The sequence below is a fragment of the Perognathus longimembris genome, chromosome 1 (assembly GCF_023159225.1).
Source record: "Perognathus longimembris pacificus isolate PPM17 chromosome 1, ASM2315922v1, whole genome shotgun sequence".
Lineage (NCBI taxonomy): Eukaryota > Metazoa > Chordata > Mammalia > Rodentia > Heteromyidae > Perognathus > Perognathus longimembris.
Window position 1 is genome coordinate 105,728,883 of NC_063161.1, and position 27,929 is coordinate 105,756,811.

Consider the following 27,929-nt stretch of genomic DNA (forward strand, 5'->3'; position numbering starts at 1 on the left):
TTCAGCAAGTGAAACCATGACACCCATCTACATGTGAACATGTGGGCTCTACAACCAAGGAAGAAGCAAGATGGATGATAAACAGGAGACTGATATAAAGGTAAAAGAAAAGAAGGAAGAAAGGGAGGGAGTGAGAGAGAGAAGGAAGTAAGGAACCAATAGGATATAGGTAGGAGAGATAGATAATAAATAAATAGACATAGATAGATAGATAGATAGATAGATACATACATACATACATACATACATACATATATACATACATACATACATACATACACATACATAGGTAAGTAGATAGATTTCAGACAAATATGTCTGGTATCTCACGCCACTGAGCTAAAAAAAACAAGGTGTTGCCAGGGCACCACCTCCCCAGGCTGGCTTCAGATCTCAGCCTGCTGAATGAATAGCTAGGGTTACAAGTGTGAGCCACCAGCACCCTCCTGCTTAACATTTTTATGGATCTCAGAACTTTTCCCTAAAATTCTTTTATTGTTCTATTGTTATTTCCAATAGGATAAGTTATGCTCAAGGACATCCCCCATCAGCAATACAGAAGGGAAGATGATGCTAAACCTAAGTAGACCAGAAGCATCCTGAAAGCCAACCAGCCTCCTTTTCTTAAGCAAATCTGGATAGCATTGAGGAGGATATGCCAGGTTAGTTGGTCTCACCATATTGGCTCATTGGTGTAGGAAGCTGACATAGCATAAAGGTGTCCCTATCTTTGAAGTAGGTATGTCTCACTTTCTGTGTGTGTGTGTGTGTGTGTGTGTGTGTGTGTGTGTGTGTGTGTGTGTGTTTGACAGTATCAAAGCTTAACCTCAGGCCTGGGCATTGTCCCTGATCATTTTCCCTCAAGGCTGACACTCTACCACTTGAGTCATATCTCCACTTATGGCTTTTTGTTGGATGATTGAAAATGACTGTCTTTCATATTTTCTGCTGAGCCTAGTTTTGAACCATGATCCTCAGATCTCAACCTCTTGAGTATCTAAGATTATATTGTGTGACTCACTAGCAACTAGATTTCACTCTAATTGTAATAAAGCCAATTGATTTTGCCTCTTTCTCAGACAAGAGCTTAGAACTAATTTCAGTATAAATTTGAGTATTGTTTGCATACATGGTTTCTACAGAATTTTCGTTGTTTATATTTCAACCTCAGCAACACAAATAAGGTCATGCTCTGGAATGATAATTGTTTTCTAAAAATCATCTAGGTATAAAACGTGTCTTTTAGAAATCACATGTCTTTGTTGATGATATTGTATGTCCTTTGATTTTTATTTATAAAACCCTGACCATATAAATATGTGTATGTTTATATAAAACTCTGTACAATTTAATACATCTATCCACAGTAAAATTAGGCCAGATGGTAATCAGCTCTCAGTTTTCTGGACACAATGCATCCTGGGCATATTCTGAGCATTTATTTGGCTCTAGTAGACAAATAAGTTCTGTAGTGGACCTTACAGTGAAAATTATATATATTTTTTTATCATTTTGAGTCATTTTATTAGTTAACATGAATAATGATACCATGAATACTTTTTGTTGTAAGATTTCCTTGTGAGTTTTTCAGTTTCATTTCATTTAAGTCTGGTGAGCATTTTGATAGAAGAGGAATTTTTAAAAACCTGGCAATAAATAAATGCTAGTGGCTAACTTGCAAGCTTTTTCTACTGAAGTTAAAACTCGTATCTCTCCACAGCTAGTTCTGGATTCAAGAAGAGCTCTATCCATGTCAGAAGAACTCAATCAAGACAGGAAAGATCAAACTCCAGACTCCCAAACAGGCAGATAGTCTCAGGGAGCATTAGAAACGATGATGGGAACTGGTAAGCTCTGTACTGAGTTCTGGGGCTAGAACTTCCAGCCAGGGAAGTGAGGGATCCTGGCTGGAAACTGCAAAGCCAAAAGCTCTGGGGAGGTAGCTGGAATGGATTTGTGGAACTCTGGGAGGATTTAGTGATATAACACTGGGTCCTGCACAGGGGCCATGCTTAAGGAACTATAGGTGAAGACCATGGCTCTCAGGAGTGACCCAGAGATGGAACTCCTGCTGTCCCGTTTTTGCTACTTTGTGAAAAGTAAAGAAGCCACACTGATGAAAATCACAGAGCTAAAGAGAGGAGACTAGGCCAGATTATTCAGATGGGCCATGCATGTCACAGTTCTTCAAGAAGGACTTGAAAGCTTGGTGTGGGAAACAAGAGATGTGTAAGCAGAAGAGAAGGTGGAGGGGTAGAGGAGGGGAGCAGAAGGTGAGGTGTAGGAGAGAGAGAGGGGAACAGAGGGTTAGGTATAGACGTGAGAGGAGAGCAGAAAGTGGGAGGCAGAGAACAGAATATGAGGTGTAGGGTTGGAAAAAGGAGCAAAGGGCAAGGTATATGGGTGGGAGGGAAGCATACAGTGATGTGTGGAGGTGAGAAAAGAGCAGAAGGTAAGGTTTAGGGGTGGCAGGAAGGGAGCAGCACAAAAAGTGTAGAGGTAAGAAGAAGGGAACCTGAGCCAAGGTCTTGCAAGCTGAGGAAGTCAGGAGACAGTTTCCTCTCCTCTACCCAACATCCTGTAGCCCTGTGAGACTAACTGCATTCACAATCACAACAGTAAGAGAATAACTCCTTCATGCTGCTTAAACCTTGAAATGCTTGGCTGTGTGTTACTGCTTTTGCTGCATGAAGGCACTGACTCCCTTCCTTGGACCAAGCTAACTAAGAACCTACCATCTCTGTTTCCAGTTCCCATTCCTGTCATTTGCTCTGAGTCAGTCTCTCCTGCACCCACCCAGAGCCACCTTGGAATCCAGAAAGATCAGGCCAAACCAAAAACAACTTGTGACAAAAGTCCAAGTTGAAACATCAGAGACTTTTCTTGTCACCAGGCCCTAGGTGACTCATCCTGAAATAATGATTAGCCCCTATCTATGACCAGACTGTTTAATAATTGTTTAGAACTCCCATGCTCTACCAGGGCCTCCTCAGTTTTGAGCTAACACAAGGTTCTCTACCTGAAGATGGGATGAAGCGATTGCATTACCTCTTCCTGTGGCTACTGGTGTCTCCTTTTTGAACTTCTCTGCCCCTCCCCCACAGCTCTTCTTTAATGATGTGTTGGGGCACATGAACAGACTTCACATCCAGGGGAGCCTGGAGTTGGGCCTTTGGCATAGGGCTCCTATTACATTATAGCAGCATTGGGTCAGCAGAGCACATGGGTGAGGAAAATCCAGACCAGTCCCTGGCAAAGTTTGTCTCCCAGTGCTGAAGACATATCTCATTTAACTCTTGATGTTTCCCACAAGTAAAACATGTTCCCTAGGTAAAATTTAGGAAGACTTTCCTTTTTTGTTGTTATTCAGATTTCTCTAGTTTACTGTCACTGCAGAAGTGGGAGACAGGAGGCTACCTTCCACACCTAACACAGTGTGGTCAGAGCTCTAGAGAACTTCCCATCTCATGTCAAGCCCCAAGCAGCCTGACCCAAGCTTGGTTCCTTCCCCCATCCTGCTCTAGACACACACTGATAACTACCAAAGTTAGTGAAGCCAAATGGCCATAGGCCCCTCCCAATTGTGCCAGCTCCAACCCTTCCACCATACTTAATAATCATCCACCATCTCCCATCACAATTTCTTTTATACATAGTGGGTGTTCTTGTCACATCATGAAGATCACAGACCCACCAGCAAGCCTCCCCTCAGTATTCATTCATTTAGGCCCATTCCCTTCAGAGGTCAACAGGGATCAGAAAAAGTTATGCTAGCTTTGGTGAATGGAGCCCCCACCCCAAATGCCCTAACCTTGGAAATATGAGATAAGAAGAGAGAGGCTGATGGAGGCATCATCAGAAAACTCTTGTCCCATCTACAGACACCTGGATCAGAGGGAATACATGCCTTCTCCTCCTTAACACCAAAATAGGAAAGGGGATAATTTAGGGGTTAGGATCCCTAAGAGATATTAGGACATCTCTCTCAGGAGCTAGGGGAATTACAGGTTAAAGGTCAAGGTTAGGGTAGCAATCAAACGTCAAGATCATCTTCCTGCATGACCTGCCTACTCTGGCCCCAGGCCCTATGTACCTCCCAGTGCTGTGGGAGGTGAGGGTTGGGTTCCACACCAGGGAAATAAAGGACACTCAGCAGGAGACCTCCATAGTGTGCCTGGGGGCCCTGAAGGAAGAGTCCTAGACTCACTACTCAGGGACCAAGTATGGCAGTGAACTGATTGCCATCAATGGATTCTGCACTAGTCAGAGAGGCTGTGCGAGATGGAGACAGAGGAGTCATATAAGATGAGGCCACATAGCCCATGCCTTACAAGAAGTGCTTGCAGGCCTCAGTCAGTGTGTCTGGCTGAGTCAGCTGAGATGGACCTCCAGAGTCAGCCACCTTAAGGAATAAGGTTTGGATAGGGTCCAGTTTTGAGTTGCATTCCACCACTGCACCTTCATGGGGTGCTTGGTCTCTTGCCACCAGCGTCACAGGGCACTTGAGTGTAGTCTCACCACAGTGCTCAATGTTCAGGTCTCGAAGGTTGTTGTAGCTGTTCCCGTACAGTTCAGTATTCTCCTTGCTGGGTACATGCATCATGATATTTATGTATTTTTGTATCAACTCAGAATTTCCAGATCTCTTCCTGGCTGGCCAAGGATCATCTATGGAATGGAAGAAGTGAGGCTGGCTAACCTGTGAGCTACCCAATCCATCCAGCCCTAGGCAGTGGGATCACTGTTGATGTAAACAAGACCTTTCACTGTATCCAGGTGGGAAAGAGCATATTGTAACAGGATGTAGGCTCCAGCTCCAACACCAGCTCCAGTTATTGTAGAGAAATTTAAGTATTGCAGGATGCAAAGGATAGTGTCTGCGAGCTGGTACAGAGGTGGATACAAGTATCTCAAAGGGAATACAGGAGTCCCCTCTTCCATTCCAAGAGCATCTACATGAACCCAAAAGCCATTTTGGATGATTTTCTGCATATCCCTGAATTGAAACAGTGGCTGGAAACAATATTTATAGTTGAATCTCACGTCATGGTAGGTGAATATCACTGGGCATTTAGGTCTGGGGGTGCCATAGGTAGTAAAAAGTGACAGAGCCATAGGCTGTCTCTACAGAGTGAGTCTGTCCCTAGTCCAGGCGGATTCAGGAAGCTAACTCAGTCTCCTTGGCCACCTCGTGTGTCCATGCTGGCAACAGGGGCTTCTCATCTGTGATGTGCACCTCCTGCATCTCCACCGTGGTAGCTGGGCTCCTATTGGCTGGATGCAGTGGGATTAGAGGTCAGGGTTTCACCCCTCCTAGCTCTGGGATCTCCTCAGTTTCTTCCACCTTCACTTGCCTTTGACTGAGGCCCACATTTAGGAAGACTTTTTCTTTTGCCCTGGATGCTATAAACTCTGAACACCAGTGCTGATCTTGGCCCCTTGGGTTTTCGACTGTTCTGTGTTCGATGAGTTGTTGTGAGGACTAGGGGAGTGTCTTCTGTTTTAGTCATTTCTTTCTGGGTTGTTGTGCTATTGTGTTGGCCTGTCCCCATTTTCCGTCACATCTTGTTATAGGGGAATTCAATCTGTGGGATACAAAGAAGCCACATTTTGAGATGTCAAATCAGAAGCCTTTATTAGAATCCCAGCCACTGTAAGCAGGCGAGTGTCCCAGAAAACTTGCAACCCCAAAGGTTGTTAGCACAAAGCTTCTAAAGGCAAAAACTGCAGATGATGCATAGTGAAGCATGTTTACAGAAGCAAAACAAGCCAGTTATGTGTTAACTAAGGGAGGCAGTTAGGGTTTATTAGAAGTTAACTAGGGAGAACAATCAGGGGTAAAGATTTGCCAGAATCCAACAACCTTAACAATCAGGGTAAAGGTCAGGGATTTCTTGGAGTCGAACAACCCGTGACGTATCTACAGTTCTGGGAATGACCTATGACCCAACTTATAGTTCTCAGAATTGAGTGAAATGTCCAGGTTACCTATTAAGGCATTAAGATGGCAGTGGGGTCAAGAAGTCATAGCTTAGGCCTACTATCCCTATTTCAATATTTAAATGCACCATCTCCCCCCACCAACTTCCTCAACGAGAATGGGAAGAGGAATGTTAGGGACTCTGAGGCCATAATGAGGCCCATCTGCCTGGGAAGAAACTGGGCTTGGTTGGTAGCTTCTTAGCATGATGTGGACTTAGTCCATGGTGTAGAGCACTTTTTTAAAGCAATTCTTTGTGGACCACTAAGGGCTATGCTTGTAATCCTAGTTACTCACGAGGCTGAAATCAGAGGATGAAGTTTGAAGCCAGACTAACAGAAAAGTCCAAAAGACTTTATCTCCACCCTCATTCCCCCCTGCCCCTTCCTCCTTTCCCTCTTCCCCTATGAGTTGTTCAGTTGGTTTACACCAGTTTTGCAAGTATTGCTTTTGTAGTCGTTTGTCTTTTTATCCTGTGTCTCTCAGTTTTGATATTCCCTTTCACTTTCCTAGTTCTAATACCAGTATATACAGTTTCCAATGTACTCAGATAGGATACAGTGATAGTGCAGGTACAACCACAGGAAGGGGATACAAGAGGATCATCAACAATAGAAGCGACGGTTTCACATAGCATGTTGAAAGTACAACAGTAATATAATGAGGGAGGAGGTAACAAACAGTACAAGAAATGTACCCAAGGCCTAACATATGAAACTGCAACCTCTCTGTACATCACTTTGACAATAAATAAGAGGGAAAAAAAGACTTTATCTCCAAAACTAAGCAGCAAAAATCTTTTTATATCGTATAATTTCTTTCCTCTCCTTCTTTTCCCTTCTCTTCCTTTCACTTCCCTTCCTTTCCTTCCTTCTTTTTTTGGGGGGGCAGGGAGGGAAGTGTCATGTATTTTTGTGCTAGTATCAGGGCTTGAACTCAGGGTCTTACACCCAGCTTTTTCTCTCATGGTTGGTACTCTACACTTTAGCCACATCTCCAGTGCTAGCTTCTTTTTCTGGTTAGTTGCAAATTGAGTCTCTTAAACTTTTCTCTCTGAGCTGTCTTTGAACTTCTATCCCCAGATCTCAGCTTCCTAAGTAACAGAATTACACTCCTGAGTTCCTGTAGCTGGCTTCTTACCATTTTTCAATAAAAAGATTTAGAAGTTTTGTTAAGAATTTTCCTATACTATTTACCTCTCTCTCTCTCTCTCTCTGCATATATATATGTATATATATATATATAATAAGACAAAAGAAATAAAAACTAACAAGAAATATAACTTATTAACTATTTTCTCCTTTCTTTCTCAGATAACTTCTCAGTTTGGTTCTAATAATAATTTAAATTTAATTTTCCTTGGATAAGATTTAAATTTTTTTTAATTAATTCTGGGACATGATGTGACAAAAATATCTTAATATATCACATATATATCAGTTATCTGAATAACCTGTATTCATATAGGGTTGCAAGTGAACACTTACTTTGCCTATTTGCAAGCTTGCTTTTGCTGTGACATTTTGGATAGTTTGGGGGAGAATTCTCAAGTGAAAATAATATTCTATCTCCACTTTGAACCACTGGTTGTTGTTTTTTTTCTAACTTATCCAAGTGTTAGTAGCTTATGCTTATAATCCTGGCTACTCAGAAGGCTGAGATTTGAAGATTACAGTTCAAACCAGTCTGGGCAGGAAAGTCCATGATACTCTAATTAACCAACAAAAAGCCAGAAGATAGAGTGCTAGCCTTGAGCACAAGGGCCAAGTGAGAGCACAAGGCTCCAAGGTCGTATCCTAGTTACTGACATACACAAAAAATTCTAACTTAATTTCAATTGACAACTTTAATGAACAATAGCTGTACATATTTATTTTTAGACTGTCTTTTTGCTGAATAGAAATCTTATATAATCCTAGTGAATTTTTTCGCTGTACTTTTGACCAGTGCTCATGGCAGCTTTTAGAATTATTTTTGTATATGGCAAGTTACAGGATTGTACTTGAAATGTCTAAACACATGTTTTCTTTACTTTTATTAATTTTATCTTTTTGAATACCAAGTAGACCAGTCAAAAGGCAAAGCCTTTATTTTCTTATGTTTGAGTTTTTAAAAAATTATTCTAACACTCTTCTTTATTGATGATTTTCTTTTTGTGTTGTCTTTATTTTTCTTCTTCTAGAATTCAATAAGACACACCTATAATTTTTGGATGAAAGCATTCATGATGCTTCTTAACATTTTCCAGATCTCTGATGTTTTTCCTCTGGCTATGTTCTTTATAATTTAACCTTTTACTATTACTACCCTTCTGGCAATATATTCATTTCCAGAAATATTTTGCTATTCTCTTATTGTTCTCATTTTTTAAATTTTTGTACCATCATCAAGAAGTTGTACCAAAAGGTTTCAATTCAACATATCCATTTGGGAATACAAATAACCTTTTTTTTTTCCTCTTTTTATGTGTTAGTGATGGGGCTTGAACTCAGGGCCTGGCATTATCCAATAGCTCTTTTACTCAAGGCTGGTGCTCTATCACTTGAACCACAACTCTACTTCCAGCTTTTTGCTGGTTAATTGGAGAAAAGGGTCACAAGGAATTTTCTGCCCCAGCTTGATTTTGAACCTTAAACGTCAAGTCTCATCCTCATGAGTAGTTTAGGATTTCAGGCATGTGCCATCACCTCCCCGAAGTAAAATGTAACTCAATCAATGTCATTCCTTCCAACATTCTCCTCCAACTCTCCTAACTCTACCTCAAATAACCTAGTTCCATTTTAACAAATAGACATTGAATATTATAATCCTCCTATAGATTGTGTGTGTGCACATGCACACACACAGACACACACACATACACACGCGCACATACATGAGTACACTGGCCCTGGGACTTGGACTCAAAGCCTGGATGCTGTAGTTGGGTTCTTTTTGCCCAGGTCTCACACTGTACTACTTATGCCACAGCTCCAGTTGTTTTTTTTTAATTGGTGGTTAATTAGAGATAAGAGTCTCATGGACTTTGCTGCCTAGGCTGACTTTGAACTATGATCTACAGATCTCAGCCTCCTGATTAGCTAAGGTTGCAGTTATGAGCCACCAGCACCTGGCAAGAAATTTTTTTCATATTATAAACATATTTTATTTGTAAAAATAGCCCAGTGTTCATTCATAGTTTATTGACTTTTGCCTAGAATTTAGTAGAGTTTTAGGCCCATTACTTTGGCTTTTTACTTCATTTAATATGGATTCTATATTCTATTTCCCCCTGAGAGTCCTGTGATAACTAAGACTGTATCACGAAACAATTCTTCCTCCTCCTCTTCTGCTTTTGTATCTGGCCTCTACTTCCTATCTAAGAGGAAGAGAGAAAGGAAAGGAAGGAAAGAACGGCAGGAAGAAAAGAGAAATTGTAGAGCTGATTGTTTTTTTTAGCTGTGTATTCAGTTTTATCCCTCTTAGGCTAACTAGGTTGTCTTGACTTATTGGAGTAAATCACTCTTAGACTAAAAGTTTAGTTTGTGCCAACTGGCATTTAATAACTACACTCTTGCTGTTTTTCTAAAACCAGTCTTGGAGAAGGGCTCTGTTGTGTTCTAAATCTGAGCGGAAGAAAGAAACAAGAATATGGGTTGAATTGGGGCATGGCAACCCATGGGGAAATGAGAACCAAACTCTTTGTAGATGCTTCACTATTGTTGACACTGTCACAATTCTCATTCTTCCCTAACAAGGAGGCATGGATCCTGAAGGAAACTGACCATTTTAAATCCTTTTCTCTCTCATGCAAGTGTGTCCCATTTTCTCTCATTTTAATGTCTGAGCCATTGAAAGGTAGATCTAACCTATAGATCTAAAACACTTAGGATACTTGCACAAAAGTGGTGACATGATGTTACAGTCCTGATTTGCATGTGTCTGCCAGTACTGGGGTTTAAGGATCACAAATTGAAGCCAGCTTGGGCAGGAAAGTCTGTGAGACTCTTACATTCAATTAACCAACAAAAGCCAGAAGTGGTAAGTAATAAAGTTGTAATTAAATTGATAGCTAGGTATATCCTACTGGGAATATTGGACATAAGGCTTAGATATTTTACAATATTTGTCACAGAGCTTCATGGAGTCCAGAGACTATTGTGCAATCTACCAAGACAGTTGTCATCATAAATAGTAATTCTTTTAAACTTTTGGGAATATTCTCCAATTATATATTGTTTGTACTTTATTTTTGCTATAGGTAGCAGTTGAATGCTCAAGAGAATGTCTCATAGAGTGTTAAACTAACTCAGAAGTTTGTGAAAGATTCATGGGCTAAAGAGCTCAACACCAAGTACCCAGTCATTGTGTCTGCATATAGATGAGTTGAGTTCCCTGAGCACTGCAATTGCCAAACCTCCAGGCCAGATTCCAGGCAGTTTTGAAAATTATTGTTTTCTTTCAAATCTTATCTTTTATTTCAGCTCTCTTTCTCTCTCTTCTTCCCTGCCTCTTTTCTGTAATCGAGCATATCCATGGACTCTCTCTCTACCAAATTCCGACTCCAACATTTTTCACTACCCATCACGTGTAGGTAAGACAATTGAAACTACCCATGCTAAAGTCTGAATTTTAAAGCCAGTGGGACGTAGGTGTTTTCTGTCACTCTTGCAAGCTAATCATATTAACTAGACTAGTATAACTAGAACCGAATATTCTAAGAGTTTGAGGTAAATCACAGACCTGTTTCCAAGACTGATTATTATGTACTCCCCAGTAAGACTATTGAGATATTTTTACATTTCTATTGTTTTGATGCATTCAGAATAGTCTCATACCCAAATATGATGTTCCTTTTTAGACAAGGAAAACAGCTGTATTGTTTAGAACTGAAAATAGATCTGCACATTGTAGGCTATGTGAGCAGTTAACAACAAGCCAGTGTTGAGTTGGCTGTTGCTGTAAAAGTGAGTAGAATATACCAACATGTATGGTCTCATAGATCCTAAAGGTCAGAAATTCAGTGACTCAGTGACCCAGTTGTGGTTCAAGGTTCCTCCCAAAGTTCTACAAAGCTTCCATTAGTTGTTGCCTGGGCTATGGTCATCTCAAACTCTGTTTCCAAACTCATTGGCAAGGCTTTGGCCTGGATAACTTCTCATAGGCTGTTCTTCATGTGCTTTTGGTAGAAGTATCTTTCAATTCCTGACCATATATGGCTTGGTTCATAGGAGAGTCACTGTGGCATCCTGGCTTCATCCGTGTGAATAAGAGCCATAGAGTCAGCATGAGCAAGACAAGGTTAGGACCTACCATCACTGTCATTGGAAGTGACATCCCACTGCTTTGCCTATGTTCTTTTTGTTAGTTGCAATCTGTGGGCCCTTCCTCACCAGAGGTGAGTTAATTACATAGGACAGGAACCCCAGGAGATAAGGGTCATTGGAAGCCATTGTAGAACTGACAGGTATTGTGTAGCAGAAAGGAAAACAGGCTAGTCATGAAGAAAATGCTTGATATTGGACAATTTACAACAAACAGAAGTTTTCTGGTTCACAGTTCTGAAGACTGAGAAGTCCCATCGTGAGATTCCAACATCCAGTGAGTGAATGCTTTCCCATACAGCATCACATGGTGAAAGGGCAAAGGAAGGGTTGGACTTGCTTTATTAAATAGCACAAATCCTACCATGTGCATGTCAGAGCAGAAAGTGAGTTCTTCTTTGAGACCTCAGGGTCACCCTGGAAGACCATCATAAGCCTTAGGCCCAGCCAGTCCTGAAAGATCAACATTCCCTTTCTGTTCTACTCCTAATGGACAACAACATTAAAATGTTGTTTTTAGTTATTCAATGGCAAAATGTAATGATAAGAGCAAATAGAACATTTGAGTGATTTCCTAAAAATAATTCCTCAGAAATATAACGAATGGTATGAAATGAAATAAACTAGCTCACTAAAACATCTCCACTAAATTGGATAAAAATTTAGCGGATTGCTACTTTGCTTCTGTTAGACTAGAGAACAATAAAGATTCAGAATATATATACATACATATATATATATATATATACAATATGTGTTCTATATTACATTATATGTCTTTTTTCCTGGACTTTAATCCTACACACTTGGGGGCTGTGCATAGGAGGATCAATGTTTGAGGCTAATCTGGACAGAAATGTTTGTGAGCGTCTATCTCAAAAATATCCAGCAAAAACACAAGGCTAGAGGTTTTCAAGTGGTAGAGCACCGGCCTAATAAATATGAAGCACTGAGTTTAAACCTCATTGTTGAGGGAAAAGGAAAAAAGAGAGCGAGGCTAAATTGTAGAAGACGGAAAAGCAGAACTAGAGGAAACTGAAGGTGATGCCATCTGCTCTACTATGATCTGTAGCAGTGAGCCTATATAGTTTATAGCTCAAATGTATTTTAGTAAGCAGTCAACCAATCTAAAGCACTTTTACAAAAATAAGCTATAGACTTTTCTTACATTATTTTTTCCACTCCTAGACTTGAACTCAGGACCTAGGCATTGTCCTTGATCTTTTTGCTCAAGGCTAGTGCTCTAACACCTGAGCCACAGCTCTATTTCTGGCTTTTATTGGGCCGGGGCGGGGGCATTAATTGGAGAGTTAAGTCTTATGGATTTTTCTGCCCAAACAAGCTTTGAATTTCAGTTCTCAGATCTCAGCCTCCTGGGTAGCTAGGATTACAGATGTGAGCCACCTGTGTCCAGCCTATTATACTGCTTTATTCTCGCACAGTCCTCCTGCATGCTACTCAGAAAAATACTGTTTCTTTTCATATTTGACACAATAAGTTTCCACTGCAATATGCTTTCACTTCCGATTTCTGCCAAGTCATAAAATCAGCCCAATGAAACCATAGAGGAAAAAAGCACAGATGGTAAAAGATGGGGGAGGCCTCTGACATCAGCACCCTGGTGTGGTTCAGCACACCATGTGCCTGACGTGTGTACACGTGTCATCTCAATGGGGTAGCAGAACATGACAGTGCCTTCTCACCCTCAGATCTCAGGTTCTGACAGAGGTCCCGGGCTGCTGCTCACTAACCAGTGATGCAAAAACACTTGCTACCGTTGGAACCAACAACATGCCCACTCTTGTCCCATACAATTTCAGAACAAATATATTTTCTTGTCTTTGTGCCAAACATTTGTAAGATAAAGATGCTTTCCCATTTCTGCTCAGGCAAGAGGAACATAGCTACTTACTCCAGAAAACACTTGATTGAAAAATGAAATAGGAAGCCCATTACTGGTGGCTCATGCTTGTAATTCTAGCTATTCAGGGTGCTGAGATTTGAAGGTTCTGGTTCAATGCCAACCCCAGGACGAAAAATCCAAGATAGTTTTATCTCCAATTAACTAGAAAAAGTATAGCTCACGTTGTAGTGTGTCAGCCTTTGAGCCCAAAAGCTAAGCAATGTCCTGAGTGCAAGTTCAGTACTAACACCAAAAAAAAAAAAAGAAAAAAAGAAAGAGAGAAGGAAAGGAAGGGAGGGAACAATAAAGGGGGCAGCAGCTATTTAAAGAGCTTATAGTCAAGACCTTTATTACATACAGATTCTTACTCTTTAGTTCTTTCCTTGTCTTGGGGCCATAGTTCCTCCAGATGCCCTTCTCATCCCTTGCTAGTCACAGGGCACAGTCTCTGTCTTATGTTTCTTTCATAACACACACATTATCTGCTGCAAAACTGGGTGTCCCAAACTGAGTGTTGAAATGGAATTCTCATGAAATTTCCATATTTTACCTAGATCTATGGACTACAGTGAAGAATCGAAGTTCAGAAACATTCCTTTGTGTTTTTTTTAAGATTGTATTTTGCCTATGGAATCCTGATCTTAGGTTTTTTGGTTTTTAGTTTGTTTTTTTTAAACTTTACTAATGACTTTGAAATACAAATGAAATGTTCTTAGTAGTGTAAAAAGAACAATCCATTTCCTACAAGCCTGAAGGCATTTTGCACAGGTCATTGAGACTTCCTAATTTTCCTACCTCTCAAGCTGGGCTTTTACCTTGGCATTCCATCTTAGTCTCCAAGGAACTGATCAGTTCCCTACACATAAGTTGACTATAGTCCATGAGGAATAATTATGACCAGAGCATAGCCAGTCAGAAGCTGCTGGCAATGCTAGTTCCTCCTGTTATCTCTTCAGCCGAGCCGATCATTCTAAAATATTGTTCTTTCTATTTAGGTAAAGCTTGTGTGCATGAAGAAGTGAAGGCATTATTCCTGGGGCTCTGGGGCTCACAGGAAAAAAGACTGTGTGCAAACATAGTATATCATTGGTTGTGTGTGTGTGTGTGCGTGTGTGTGTGTGTGTGTGAAAATCTCATTTCCATTTCTCTGGACTTAGCATCTGGCCAGTTTCCAGTGCCCATGTATTATTGCTTTCTGTTATGGGGAAGAAAAAAGCCAAAATACAAGCTCTGTCAGATTTTGACAGAGCATCCATGGCTAGTAACTACACTCATAGTTTTCTCTTGATACTGCATAATGAAGCAGATATTATGTAGGAAATTCTAAATGTCCTCTAATTACATTTCCTTGTAGAATTAGACAATTTGGAGGCTGAATATGTCTCTTCCTTCATATAATCTAAAATTCCTCTGTAAAAAAGAATGGCCCCACCTTCCTCCAACAAATTGCTATGGCAACAAGTTTTAACAGCTAGAATCCTCCTGTCTCTTTCCTTGGGATGCTGCTGCAAGGGTTAACATTTTCCTGGAGCCCTCTCAAAACCACCTACCTCCCCTTTGCTACCTCTTCCCTGTGTTTGTCTTTACTGATGGAATTAAAGTGTCTTTCCTCCATCTACCTGGTAGGGATTTTCCAGCCTTCTTTTCCTTTCTATTCAACAAGACTCCTTCAGCAAGCTTTATTTTTATCAGACTTTGACCCTGTCATCTACAGGCAGGTGGATGGTGCACAAAATTGAAAATAATTTGAACAAAATGACTGATCTCTGTCAACATTACAGGAATGAAGTGACTGGCCATGAAGATACTAGCCTTCTCAACGCTGTATACAACATGGTCTCATTTTCTATCCTGCATGTGGCCAAATGGGAGAGAGGGTTTGTGTCCTTATTTGCAAGCAAGGGCATACTCTTTGTGAAAAGTATGAATTCCAGGAGAGAATCAAATAGAAATGTGAAGTCCAATTTCCATTTGTGATAGTTGTTTGGGGGGCTGCCACTGAGTAGCCCTGGGAATGCCTAAAGCACTGGTCAGGCATACTTCTGGGTCTAAGAGAGAAGGTGTTTTCAGAGATGATGGGATGGGTATGTGAATCAGCAAACCCAGTGCAGAAGATCTTCCCTTAATGTGGAAAACATCATCCCATCATCTGGGGCCCCCAGATCATGGTCAGAAGCTCTTCCTCCTTTCCTGGGTGCTTTTCATGAACATCTGGCTCCAGGTTCTTCAACTTTTGGATTCTGGGACTTGCCCAAGCAACCCCTAAGGCTCTCAGGCTGCCAGTGAGCCTCAGACTGGAGTCTGTACCACTGATTTCCCTGCTCATAAGGTGCATAACTTCTCCAATTGAGTGATCCCTACCTTCTCTGGTCTCTAGTTGCCTACCGTCCACTGGCCATAAAGGAAGCCTTCAACATCTATAATTGGATGATTAGGTATCCTAATCTCCTCCCCCCCCACACACACTTCCCTTCCTCTTTCCCCTACCCCAACATCCTAGAATGATAGAAAGCTATCATTATTGTCAGTTACCATCTGTGTCCTTCCTCACTGCCTTCCTCCCTCTGGGAGCATAGTAGAAATATATTTCCTGGCTCCTTTGAAGTTGAATGAACACTGATGAATTAATTCAGGACAGTGAACTGTGGCTAGATATTTAGTGTATCTCTTTCATTCCAGAGAATAATGGCTGCATTGACATCTTTAATCCTGTTGGAAGTAGTGTCCCAACTATGGCAAAGAGGGCAAATAGCAGGATACAAAATAGAGCTTTCATTGTTTTAAGGTACTGAGATTCTGAGGATGTTTGTTATCACTGTACCTACCTGATTGAGAACTTAAAGATTATTCTCAGACTGTGATAGTTTATTTAACAGGCAGAAGAGGGCCTGGAAGAGAAAGACATCCATGTAGATTTGATACCACAGGTAAATTAGAAGTCAATGCCCAGTGGCTGAGGGGCACTCACAGATCTAGTGATCCTCAGCAAGGGCACATAGCATCCTAGGAGAAGAGAAGATATATCATCATAATCAGGCAACATGCAGTCTGACCAAACCACAAGCAAACAAAACACAAATGATTTGGAAATCCTATATAGGCCATTCCTCTGCCTCATAGCACTGCTTTATAGTGTAGACCCTCAGCCCATACAAGATAATCCAGTGGTGTGTGGGTGATGAAGTCTTCAATTACCAGAGCCAACAAATTCTGGCATAACAACAATGTACTTCTGTGAAGACACTGATCAATCCAGTGTCACCATGTACAGAGTTGGGGTTTCAATATGCTAAATTCTCTAAATTCACCCTTAGATATACATCTAGGGGAGAAAAATCAGCTTTTTTCCTTTTTGTCTACTACAGTGTTCCTACACTGTTCCTCAGTAATGGTAATAAACTAACATCCAGAGGGATGCACGTATGTATTTGTTTATTGTATTGTACTTTGGTGCTGGTACTAGGATGATGAGAATGTTTGAACTCAGGGTTTTATGTTCTTACTCAGATTTTTCACTTAAGGATGGTGCTCTACAACTTAAACCACACTTCCACTCCTGGTGTTTGACTGGATGTTTGGAGATAAGGGTGTCATGGACTTTTCTTCCAAGGCTGGCTGGCTGGGAATCACAATCCTCAGATCTCAACCTCGTAAGTAGCTAGGATTATTGGCATGAGCCACAAACACCTTGAAAGAAATACTTACATGATATGGAAAGGGCCCATCTTTCCTTTCTCCTTTTTCCCTATCATTCTTTGTGAAGTACAGAGTGTGACTGAGATTCAAATCCAGCCAACATGGGCAAAAATTTTAAGTGTGTGCACATTTTCTTCTCATCTGATAGACTGGCTCACATGCAAGCTCCACTTGTATCTATGCTGTGCCAAAGAAAATTTACTTTGCCATCAGCAAGAATGAAATGGAGGCCAAATGATATCTGTACATTGTGAAATAATGACTTTTGCAATGACTCAGTGGGGAAAAAATTGAGCCATTAGGTCTCATAATCTGCCATAGAAGCTGCACAACTTCAGAACGAGAACTATTGTGATTGCAAGTCAATTGAGAATGGCTGAAGAAAGAAAAAGTCTGTTTGCCATTAGGCTTATTATGCTAATTTGATATTAACTGACAGTATAGCTTGAGTTGAAACTCCTGTAGAATTTTGTTTTTAAACTGCAGAAAAGCCATGAACTTAAGAATTCAAGCAAGTTCTGCTTTTGTACTTGCTAAGTAACATCAAATGACACCGTGTGGGTAGATCTTTACCCAGAGCCTCACGATCTCTTTTCTTTCAAAGTTAATCTATTACCAAAGATAGAGAAATAACTGTTTGGGAGGATATTAATTGAGGTTTGGATGACTCTTGAGGATAAGAAGGGCGAAGACTTCAGCGGCAAGCCCCCTTCTGTGATAACAATGAATGCTCCTTTTTCTTTTCCTTCCTTCCTTCCTTCCTTCCTTCCTTCCTTCCTTCCTTCCTTCCTTCCTTCCTTCCTTCCTTCCTTCCTTCCTTCCTTCCTCCCTTCCTTTCTTCCTTTCTTCTTTCTTTCTATTTGTAACTCAGAGCTTGGTTGCTGTCTCAGCTCTTTCACTCAAGGTGGTGCTTTACCACTTGAACCACAACTCTGCTTCTGGCTTTTTGCTGCTTAATTGGACATAAGAGTTTTCATATAATTTCCTGCCTAAGATGGCATGGAACTGCAAGCCTCAGAGTTCATCCTCCTGAGTAGAATTACAAGCATGAGCCACCTGTGTCCAGTTTATGAGGGCTTCTTTGTTGATGGAGATGATCTGACACACTGACAGACTGAGGTAGGAAGTGAGGATATTTTCTAAGATGCAGCTTCATAGTGACTCAGGCCACTCTGTTACATCTGAGAGGTAATTAAAATATAGCTGTTTCTCCATTTCTTAGAGATTGGTTCCAAGACCCCTTGTTTGCTCAAGTCCCTTACACAAAAATTACATAGCTTTGCACTTACCTACATACAGGGCCCTCCTGTATACATTCAGTTACCACTAGATGATTCATAATACCATAACTGGAAAGGCATGCAGTTAAACCTCACAATACCTTCCCAGACACTTATTGCAGCTTACTCTCAATTCTTTTGTCTTGCATAATGAAAATGAAAATGATAGAAAAGTTCATTAAGCAGAAAGCAGCATACACTGCAAGAGATCAGTTGGCTCAAGAAAGGCTACAGAGCATCAAATCTTTAGTCAGCTGGTGATTTAAGGGCCAAAGAGAGATATGGACCAGCCTTCATTTGGTGAGAACTTTTGTGTTGATTAATAGGTTTATTGATAAGTGTAGCTAATGTAACAAATGTGCTTCTGCCAATGCCCAGATTTATTGAGATTCTATTCGCAGACTCCCTATAGAGATTTAATGGTCTCAAACTGAGATCCCTGGGCTCCATAGGGGCCAAAAGGTCACTGTAGGGTCACTGTTCTTGCTTTTTGTGCATGTACAGAAAGGAACTAGGCCTGGAAGGTGATGCCCATGGTTATTAGGATCTGTTGTCATCTTGTCTAGCTTAAAGAACTTCATCAGCATTTTCATTAACACTTTTATGACACTCTAGGAGAGATCATCTCAAGAAGTTTCCTACAGCAGATTCATCTTGTGGGCAGATCCATGGTCTAGCCAAAAGGTAACCAGGGATCCTAAAGCTGATGGCCTGTTTCAATCTATAATACCATGTAAGTGCTAGGCAAAGTTATTATACTCTACTGTGGATGGATTAATAGCAAAAATAAGTCTGTTTTTTAAAATGATATTTTTGGCCTCCAAATGCAGAATCCATGAGGGAGGGTCTTCTGCATAGGCTTACTTAGCAGGATGAATATTGCAGAAAATGAAGGGGCAGGGTGTTTGTGTATCTCTATCCTGTTCTTACAGAATGCCAATTACATGGACGCAGTCCCTTCCCTGCAGCTAGGATGGTTATGTGAGTTCAAAGCAATGAAATGTAGGCAACTGGGTAGGGCTTCTACAAAGCTTCTGTATAGGAAGGCTAACTAGGCTAGTGCCCTCTCTTGTCCCCTTTGTCTTCCTCCTGCAGGCCTTCCTGAAACATGGTTCAGCTGTTGGAGCTACCTTGACCATTTTTGCAAGTATCCATGGTAGAAAAGCATAGGGAAGCTCCCAACCACCTGGGCTGCCATCCAAACACTTCCATCTCACCCATGAAGACAATTTCAGCCAAACTATTGTCTTTGGAGTTGCTATTACATGCAGCCAAACACAAACCCTCCAGAGGTTTAGACAGAGTCAGACCTTCGCAAAGACTCAACCTCCAGCAAAGTGGCCACTGGCACTGAGCAACATGGCAGTGGGAATGAGAGGGCTCCTGACTCCAAGAGGGGCTGCTCATCTGCCAAGGAGCCAGGAACAAGAGCCTTTCATAGATGCTCTCCACAGAGAACTCAAAAGCCAGGACCTAAGCTAAGAGAAGGTAAAAATGTCTCTTTTGAGTTGCCTGTATTTAGCACTTCCTGAGAGCAGCTATTTTGGGTTGTGTGTGAATGAAAGAAATGTAGATTTTGAGAGAGTGTGGAAAGAAACAGTGGAAATACAGCCACACGAAAGAGAAGCTCAGAATTCATTCCAATAAGCATCATTTTATATGGTCATATACACATAACTATTGAGCCCTTGTGATCCTCTCCTAAGAATATCCTCCTTTGTTCTCACTGTGTGAATGGAATATTTACAGTGCTGTTTAATTAATCATGTCCAGGTGTAATTTTTTGTCTTTTACTATCCATTGGGTTTATTTGTAGATTGATAGGCACATTCTAATGATTACAAATGAGGGAAATCAGTCTATGTTTCTTTGGGTCTGGCTTATGTCACTTAATATATTTTTTTCCAAGTCTTTCTTTTTCCTTACTAATGGGGCAATGTCAATCTTTCTGATGGAGGCATAGAATTCCCTTGTGTTTATATACCAGAAACAGAGGTTTTTTATTGTAGTGTTTGCAGTTTTTTTTTCCCTTTCTTATCTTTTGCATTTCCCTTTTTGTTGCTGTTTATTTATTTCTGTACCCTGTGTCTTGTACATAAGTTTATTTGATTTGGGGAGGGGAAGGGGAAGCACAGAAATGGTGGGACAAAGGGTGAACTCATTCAGCAGTGATACTCACTAGACACTATGTTGGACATGAGCAATATGACTTGTGGGGGAGGAGGGTCGGAGTCAAAAAATGGAGAAAATGAAGGAGGGAGTGACACTGTTTTAAAAAAATGTACTCATTACTTGACTTATGTAACTGTAACCCCTCTATACATCACCTTTATAATAAAAGATAAAAAAAGAACCACCCCCCTAAGACAAAGAAAGAAAAAGTCTAGCAGGTCATGTGCTTTAGATTAATCCTCATTGGTTAGTAGAAAGGTCATACAGTCAGAAAAGGAAACAGACTCAGGGTTGGAAAATGGCTGAAGTGCTAAAAGTTGGCTCATGCAGCCCGGAAGTACTGATCAAACACTCAGTGAGAGACATCACTACCCCTGAGGCACCCAAGACATTACTGTATGACCACACAGTGCCACTTTGTTTCCCTAGTTGCAAGTTCAGTGATCTTAAGAGCTGCTTCCAGAATTCCCTGTTAACAGTTGGGGAAATCAGCAATTATGCTTTCTCTAATTACACCTCTGGCTGGCTTTTCTTAATTCTCTCTACCTGAAAAATGCTATCCTCCTGCCCAGCAATACTAAAGGCTCTTCTCTAAAGATATTACAAAGCTCTTCATTTTAAATATAATTGAAAAAAATCTCAATTTAGAAGAGTCTTCGATTAACAGAATATTTCCAGGTAATTTAATTTCCTGGCTTAATTGAACACTAGCCAGGAAAAAAACCACTTTTCCATGAATACACATTGTCCTAAAGTATTCAGAACATACTTGCTTGACTTCCATGATCCCAATTTAAATTTTCTTTGATTAAGTCACCATCAGTGTCTCAGGATGACTGACTGTTCCAAAGTGTTTCAAATGGCCCATGCTATTCAATTCCAATCCCCTCAAACATCTATATTTTTGTCAATTGTCTACTAAATTAGGCTGTGAAGAACAACTCCTAGCAATTCAAAACCAGACCAAACAGACAAATTATTACCCCTCTTATCTACAATTAACCAGCAAAAAACAATCTGGAACTGGAAGTATGGTTCAGGCGATAGAGCAACAACCATGGTCAAAAAAATCCAAGCGAAGCACAAACTCCTGAGTTCAAGCCCTACCTTACACACATACACAGACAGACAGACAGACACACACACACACACACACACACACAAAACAACTATAGACATGAGAGTATTCCTTTTATATTTCATATGCGTTGCACATAGGACTAAAGCTCATTGTTGGATTAACCAGGCTCTATGTAAAATATTTTGCTGTTGTTAATGCTTCCAAAATTGTTTAAAAAAGGCTACATGAGTTTTCATTACTCCAGTTCTAGGACTTAGAATTCTGTTCATGTATTACTTAGCAGGAAGCTCACACTCTGAAAATGATAAGCTGGTGGCCATTATTGTTGCCCAGACATCGGAGACCATTCATATAACCCTATCACCTATCTTTTCTAAGGCCATGATCAGCAAAGCAACATGAAGTAACATTAAGCATAAAATACAATGATATATGCTCTATTCTTGTTTCATTTTTTGTTTATGTAGTACCAGGGATTTGAACCCAGGGCCTCATGCATGCTAGGCAAGCACTCTACCACTAAGCCACAGTCCCAGCCTTATGCTTTATTTTTATCAGCAGAAAGACCACACTGTAAAATAACTCAAAGAGGAATAATCTGTAAACATTGCTTAATCTTAAAAAACAAAAGTCTAGTAAATACCTAAGCCAGTAACAAGATTGTCCATTCTCAAATGCACTTTGCCTAACCATATGCACTATAGTTTTCAGTTTTAAAAATAGTTATTATAAAGGTGATATATAGAGGGGCTACTGTTTCATACAGTACAGTTCTTTTGGACAGTATCACCCCTTCCCTTGGTCTCTCTGCATTGTACTTTATAAATTGGCAACACAGATCACAGCACAAACTGTGATGTTATGGTGGTTACCAGGTCACTGTGCAATAGGTATTCTTCAGTTCCATTATAATCTCATGAGACCACTGTCACATTCGTGGTCTGCTTTGAAATGTTGTTTTATATATATGGCTCATAGCTGGATAATTTTGTTAAGGTCTTGGATTGTAATGACTAGTGAATTTAAAAATAAATGGAGTAACTGGAAGACTGGGAGACAGCAAAGAAGCTTCCAAAAGAGAGAGGAGGCTACAGGAGGATAACAAAGAACATGAAGAGGGAAAGTGCAGAAAACAGAATCCAGGAGGAGAAAAGAAATGCATCTCTCTGCCTATTGCAAGCAATGGTGAGCTGATGTCTGTTCAACAATGGCTCTCCACCAAAGAAGGTACAAGCCTGCTGTGCAGTGTCTGCAGAACTATAAATGCAAGCACAACTGGCTCTTTTAAACTATAGGCACTGGCTCCAGGGACTAGGGGAATAATGACCAGAGGGATCAAGATGGTCAGCACCTTTGGGTGTGGACACTCATTTTCGACATTGGGTCTTCAACAGTCTGGAGAACTAAAGGCTCCTGAAGAGTACTGGGAATGTGGCTGCCCTGTGGTCAGGGGGAAAACATGGCTTGACCAAACTACAGCTGAACTGTATGGAACCCCCTTCAAAAAATTACCTTCTAATTGCCTGGCTCGAATGGTAGAATACCAGCTGATGGTGAAAAAAAAATCTTCAAATAGTTTTGCTAGAGTGTTCCAATTTAACATGTCCATTCAGGTATAGAATGAGTCTTGATCATCCTTTTCCCTTTTTACACTTTCCTCCTCACCCCACCAGTCTCATGTAGTTTCCTTCATATGTATATTAAGTATTATGACTACATTCCTCCACTGTTCCTTTATTCATTCACCTGCCTTTCATTATTAGCCCCCAGACTTCCCCTCATTCAAGCCATACTTTTGCTCCTGGACACTCATTTTGTTAAACTGTTAATGGTTCAAATGGAATTTTACTCCTGCATGTACTATATGTTATGCAACTTGAGTAAATATGCATGTGAGCCTGTGTTTCTATTTTAAGGCTTACAACTACATAGGAGCCATGTGCCCTTTGGCTTCCTGGTCCTTGTTTATTTCATCCAATGTAATTTTTTTTGATCCATCCATTTCCCTGAAAATATTTTCTTGACCCACTTGTTGGTTGAAGAATATCTGCGCAGTTTTCATAACTAATAGTGCTGCTATGAGTGTAGGTATGCGGGACTGTTATTGTACTCTGATTTGCATTACTTCAGATAGATGCTTAAGAATGGTACCATTTGATCATAAGGTAGTTCTATTTTAAATTTTTTGAAGAACTTCCATACTGACTGCTATAGTGGTTATACCAGTTCACATTCCCACTGAGGGAATATACTAGTTTACATTCTCACTGTGGGGTATCTTTCCCCCACAATCTTGTTAGCATTTGTTGTGGTTTTTGATGATTGCCATCCTGACTGGAGTGAAATGGAATCTGAATGTTGTTTTAGTCTGCGTTTTCTTTATGGCCAAGGATGTGGAACATTTCTTCATGCATTTACTCTTTGTACTTCTTCCAAGGAATGTCTAGTTAGCTCCTTGGTTTATTAATTGGGTTACTTATTTTGTTGAATCTTTTATGCTCATTGTATATTCTGGCTATTGGTTCCTTGCTGGAGGTATAGCTGGGGAAGATGTTCTCCCCTTCTGCAGGCTGTCTTTTAAACCTGGTACTGACTTCATAATTCACTGTGCGGAAGCTTTTTAGCTTGATGCAGTACTATTTGTTAATCCCTGCTTCTATTTGCTAAGATACTACAGTTCTATTCAACAAGCTGTTTCCTATGCCAGTAGATTGTAGTATTTTATTTATTCTGTTTGGTAGAAGTTTTAAAGTTTCAGGTCTTATGTTAAGGTCTTTAATCCACATTGAATTGATATTGGTACAGAGAGACAGGGGTCTAATTTAAGCCTTTCACATGTAGACATTCATTTCTTACAGCATTTTTAAATGATGTATATTTTAGGTTCCTTTGTAAAAATAAATTAGTTGGCTGTAGATGCATGAGTTTATTTCTGTCCTTCTAGCTTATTCCCTTGGTCTTCAGGTTTGTTTTGGAGCCAGTACCAAGCCGTTTTTGTTATTATGGCTTGATAGTATAATTTCAAGTCTGGTATTGTGGTACCTCTAGTATTGTTGCCTTTTCACTCAGGATTGATTTGACTAGTTGAGGTCTTTTATGGTAAGGTATGTTTTCTAGAAACCTACATCTCTGAATGGGTTCACAAGCTCCTCAAATATCATTGCTTAGTAACTGTACTTTATTGACTATTTCTACCAAATCAGAAGACTCTAATCTATAGGAAGGTGGATAGTAAAAAGTTGATTATTCTGGAGACAGTTCTAGGTATGAAGATCAAAACTGGATCCGGAATGGGGATGGGACTTCTTGGTGGACCAGTTTTCAGTGTTTTATCTGATATTGGCTTAGGAGCTTGTGATACAAATAAGCCACAGGTCCAAGTTCAATGGAAAAGCCAAGTGTATTCTTAAGCTTCACCTGTTTCATTCAGCCTTAGCAAGTATTTCTTCATGTTCTGTATTCCTGCATTTGGATATTAAATTATTAATACCCAATGTTCATGTTTTAAATTATTAGTACTCTAAAACTGAATAAGTTTAGAAAAGCATAACACATTGAGAAGCTAATTAAACCCTTCTCACAATATATTCCTGTGCTATTAGGACAGAGTTGGACAGCATGTTTTTCTGTTTTCTGGGTTTTTATTTGTTTTGTTTTGTTTTTGTGTTTTGTTTTGTTGGTAGTGGCACTTGAACTCGTGGCCTCCCACCTTTTTTGGCTTTTGTTAAATTATTTTACCTTATTGTTATTATAGAGATGATACACAGAGGGATTACAATTACATGAGTCAGGTAATGAGTACATTTCCTTTCATACAGTGCCTTCTGTTCCCTCACTCTCTTCTAGTCCCTCCCTCCTGTCTCCACCCAAGAGTTGTGTAGTTCGCTTTCATCAGTGCCCAGTGAGTTACACTGCTGCACTTTTTCACTCTTTTTCCATTGATTTCTGTGCTATCCCCCAGCTTGACTTTTTAAGCCAAGACTAGTATACTATGTGTTGAGCCACACCTCCACATTCAGTTTATTACTGGTTTATTTGAGATAAGATCTCATGGAGTTTCTTACCCCTGCTGGCTTTGACCTTCAGTCCTCAGATCTCAGCCTCCTGAGTAGATAGGATTACAAGTGGGACCCAATAGCACTCAACTTGTTTTCTAGATTTCGGGGGGGGGGGGGGGGGCTTCATGACTCAGCAAGGACACATTCCCAAAGTTGGCCAGTTCTAGGAAATGGAACAGGTCTTCCCAAGGAGTCTACTTTGTATGTGAGTATGTGTGTTTTGATCCTGGGACTTGAACTCAGTGCCTGGGCATTGTCCCTGAACTCTTTTTTTTTTTTTTTTGGCCAGTCCTGGGCCTTGGACTCAGGGCCTGAGCACTGTCCCTGGCTTCTTCCCGCTCAAGGCTAGCACTCTGCCCCTTGAGCCACAGCGCCGCTTCTGGCCGTTTTCTGTATATGTGGTGCTGGGGAATCGAACCTAGGGCCTCGTGTATCCGAGGCAGGCACTCTCGCCACTAGGCCATATCCCCAGCCCGTCCCTGAACTCTTTTGCTCAAGGCTAGTGCTCTACTTGTTGGGCCAAAGCTCTTCTTCTGGCTTTCTGATGGTTAATTGGAGATAAGAATCTCAGGACTTTGCTGCCTTAGGCTGGCTTCAAAACCATAATCCTCAGATGTAGGCCTCCTGAGTAGCTAGTCTTATAGTTATGAGCCACCAGGGTTCATCAAGTCCACAGTTAATATGCAAGCCTATATAGTTACAGCTCACCTCCCCATTCTCCACCTACTCTCTTCAGTCCAGGCCATTGTCTTTCACCCTAATCATCCCAGGGCCACATACAAGAGTAGGCAAATGTAGACAGTTCCCAGGACTGTGTTCTCTTCTTGACTTCCACTAAACTCTAGATCCAAAGTGGTAATTAATAATAATAAGAAGAAGAAAAATAATAAAGAGTAGAAGAGAAGGAAGAGGAAGAAGAAGATGAGGAAGAGGAAAGGATAGAAAGATATGATTATATAGAAATGCTGTTTAGTCAGGAAAACAGCAGAAGAGAGAAAGGGTTTAAAGCATAGGATGATGGGTATGTGCAGGAGAGAGAGAGACAAAAGGTGTGTAATGAATTATACTACAAACTGTTAAAGGTGAATTAAGAAAGTGGAACAAACGGGGTGCATTCAATCAAGTTATACACATATATGAAAATATCACAAGAAAACCCCTGTGTACAACTATTTTATACTAACAAAAATAGAATTAAAAAATGGCTCTTGCCTAGGCCCATCTCCTCCCCTCCCTTCTCTGCGTCCTTTTCCACTTGGCACTTCCCTATGTAGCCCTACATGGTTTTCTATGCATCTTAGGAACTGGGAGGAAAATGAACTTGCTTTTCAAAAGTAGTCTTTTCCTGATTTGTTGGTTTTATCATGCATCAATAATAGTAAGTCCTACCTTTTTTTTTTTTTTTTTTGGCCAGTCCTGGGCCTTGGACTCAGGGCCTGAGCACTGTCCCTGGCTTCTTCCCGCTCAAGGCTAGCACTCTGCCACTTGAGCCACAGCGCCGCTTCTGGCCGTTTTCTGTATATGTGGTGCTGGGGAATCAAACCTAGGGCCTCGTGTATCCGAGGCAGGCACTCTTGCCACTAGGCTATATCCCCAGCCCCCTACCTTTTTTTAACATAGCCAATATTGTAGGTTAGCTACAGGGAAAGGATGCTAAATCCAACCCTCTTTTCTAGTCACCCCATGAGTTCTATATCCACCTATGGCCACTCCTCCTTGGAGGTAATCAGTGGTCAGTTTGCAATTAGGATTCCCCCCTAGGAGTAGAAATACTCCCTGCCAATTCTAACCAAACTGAGACTTTTGCAAAATGGAACCCCTTGAGCCCTTAGCCTGACCCTTCCTCAACACTTACTTGAAGATTCATGCATATTCATTGTATCTCATACATATACTTAAATCTATGGGGTAGTAACCCTTACATGCACAGATCCCTTTCAAGAACTCTGCCAAATCATGATTGCTCATTTCCTGAAGATCAGCCCACCACCTCTACTATAATTTCATCTCATGGTCCTTGAGCCTTAGAAAACTGCAATATGTAACCACATCTTTGTTCTTAAACACCTAGCTTAAGCCCTCTATTCTTCTAAACAGTGTACTTTCTCTCTCTGTTTGAGTCCTTGCTTCACCAGTTTGTGTGTGTGTGTGTGTGCACATGCACACATGCACGTGTGTGTATACATATATACATATATCTTCATTTAGTTTTTTGTTTGGGATCTTTACCTCTGCAACTATCCACTGGTAATAGCATCAGGATTTGATCTCAGACTTTGCACCTTCACTCAGCCTTTGCACTCATGTCTAGTGCTCCACCACTTGAGCCAAATCTCTAGTTCAGATTTTTTGCTAGGTAAATGGAAATAAGAGTCCATATGACTATTCTGCCCATGTTGGCATTGAACTTTGATCCTCAGATCTTAGTGTTCTGATTATCTAGGATTACAGGCGTG

General features: G+C 40.6%; 1 pseudogene; it reads right to left on the reverse strand.

Annotated features, from left to right (window-relative positions):
• Positions 1-4,149: 4,149 nt before the first annotated feature.
• Positions 4,150-5,267, reverse strand: LOC125355562 (annotated as a pseudogene).
• Positions 5,268-27,929: the final 22,662 nt, after the last annotated feature.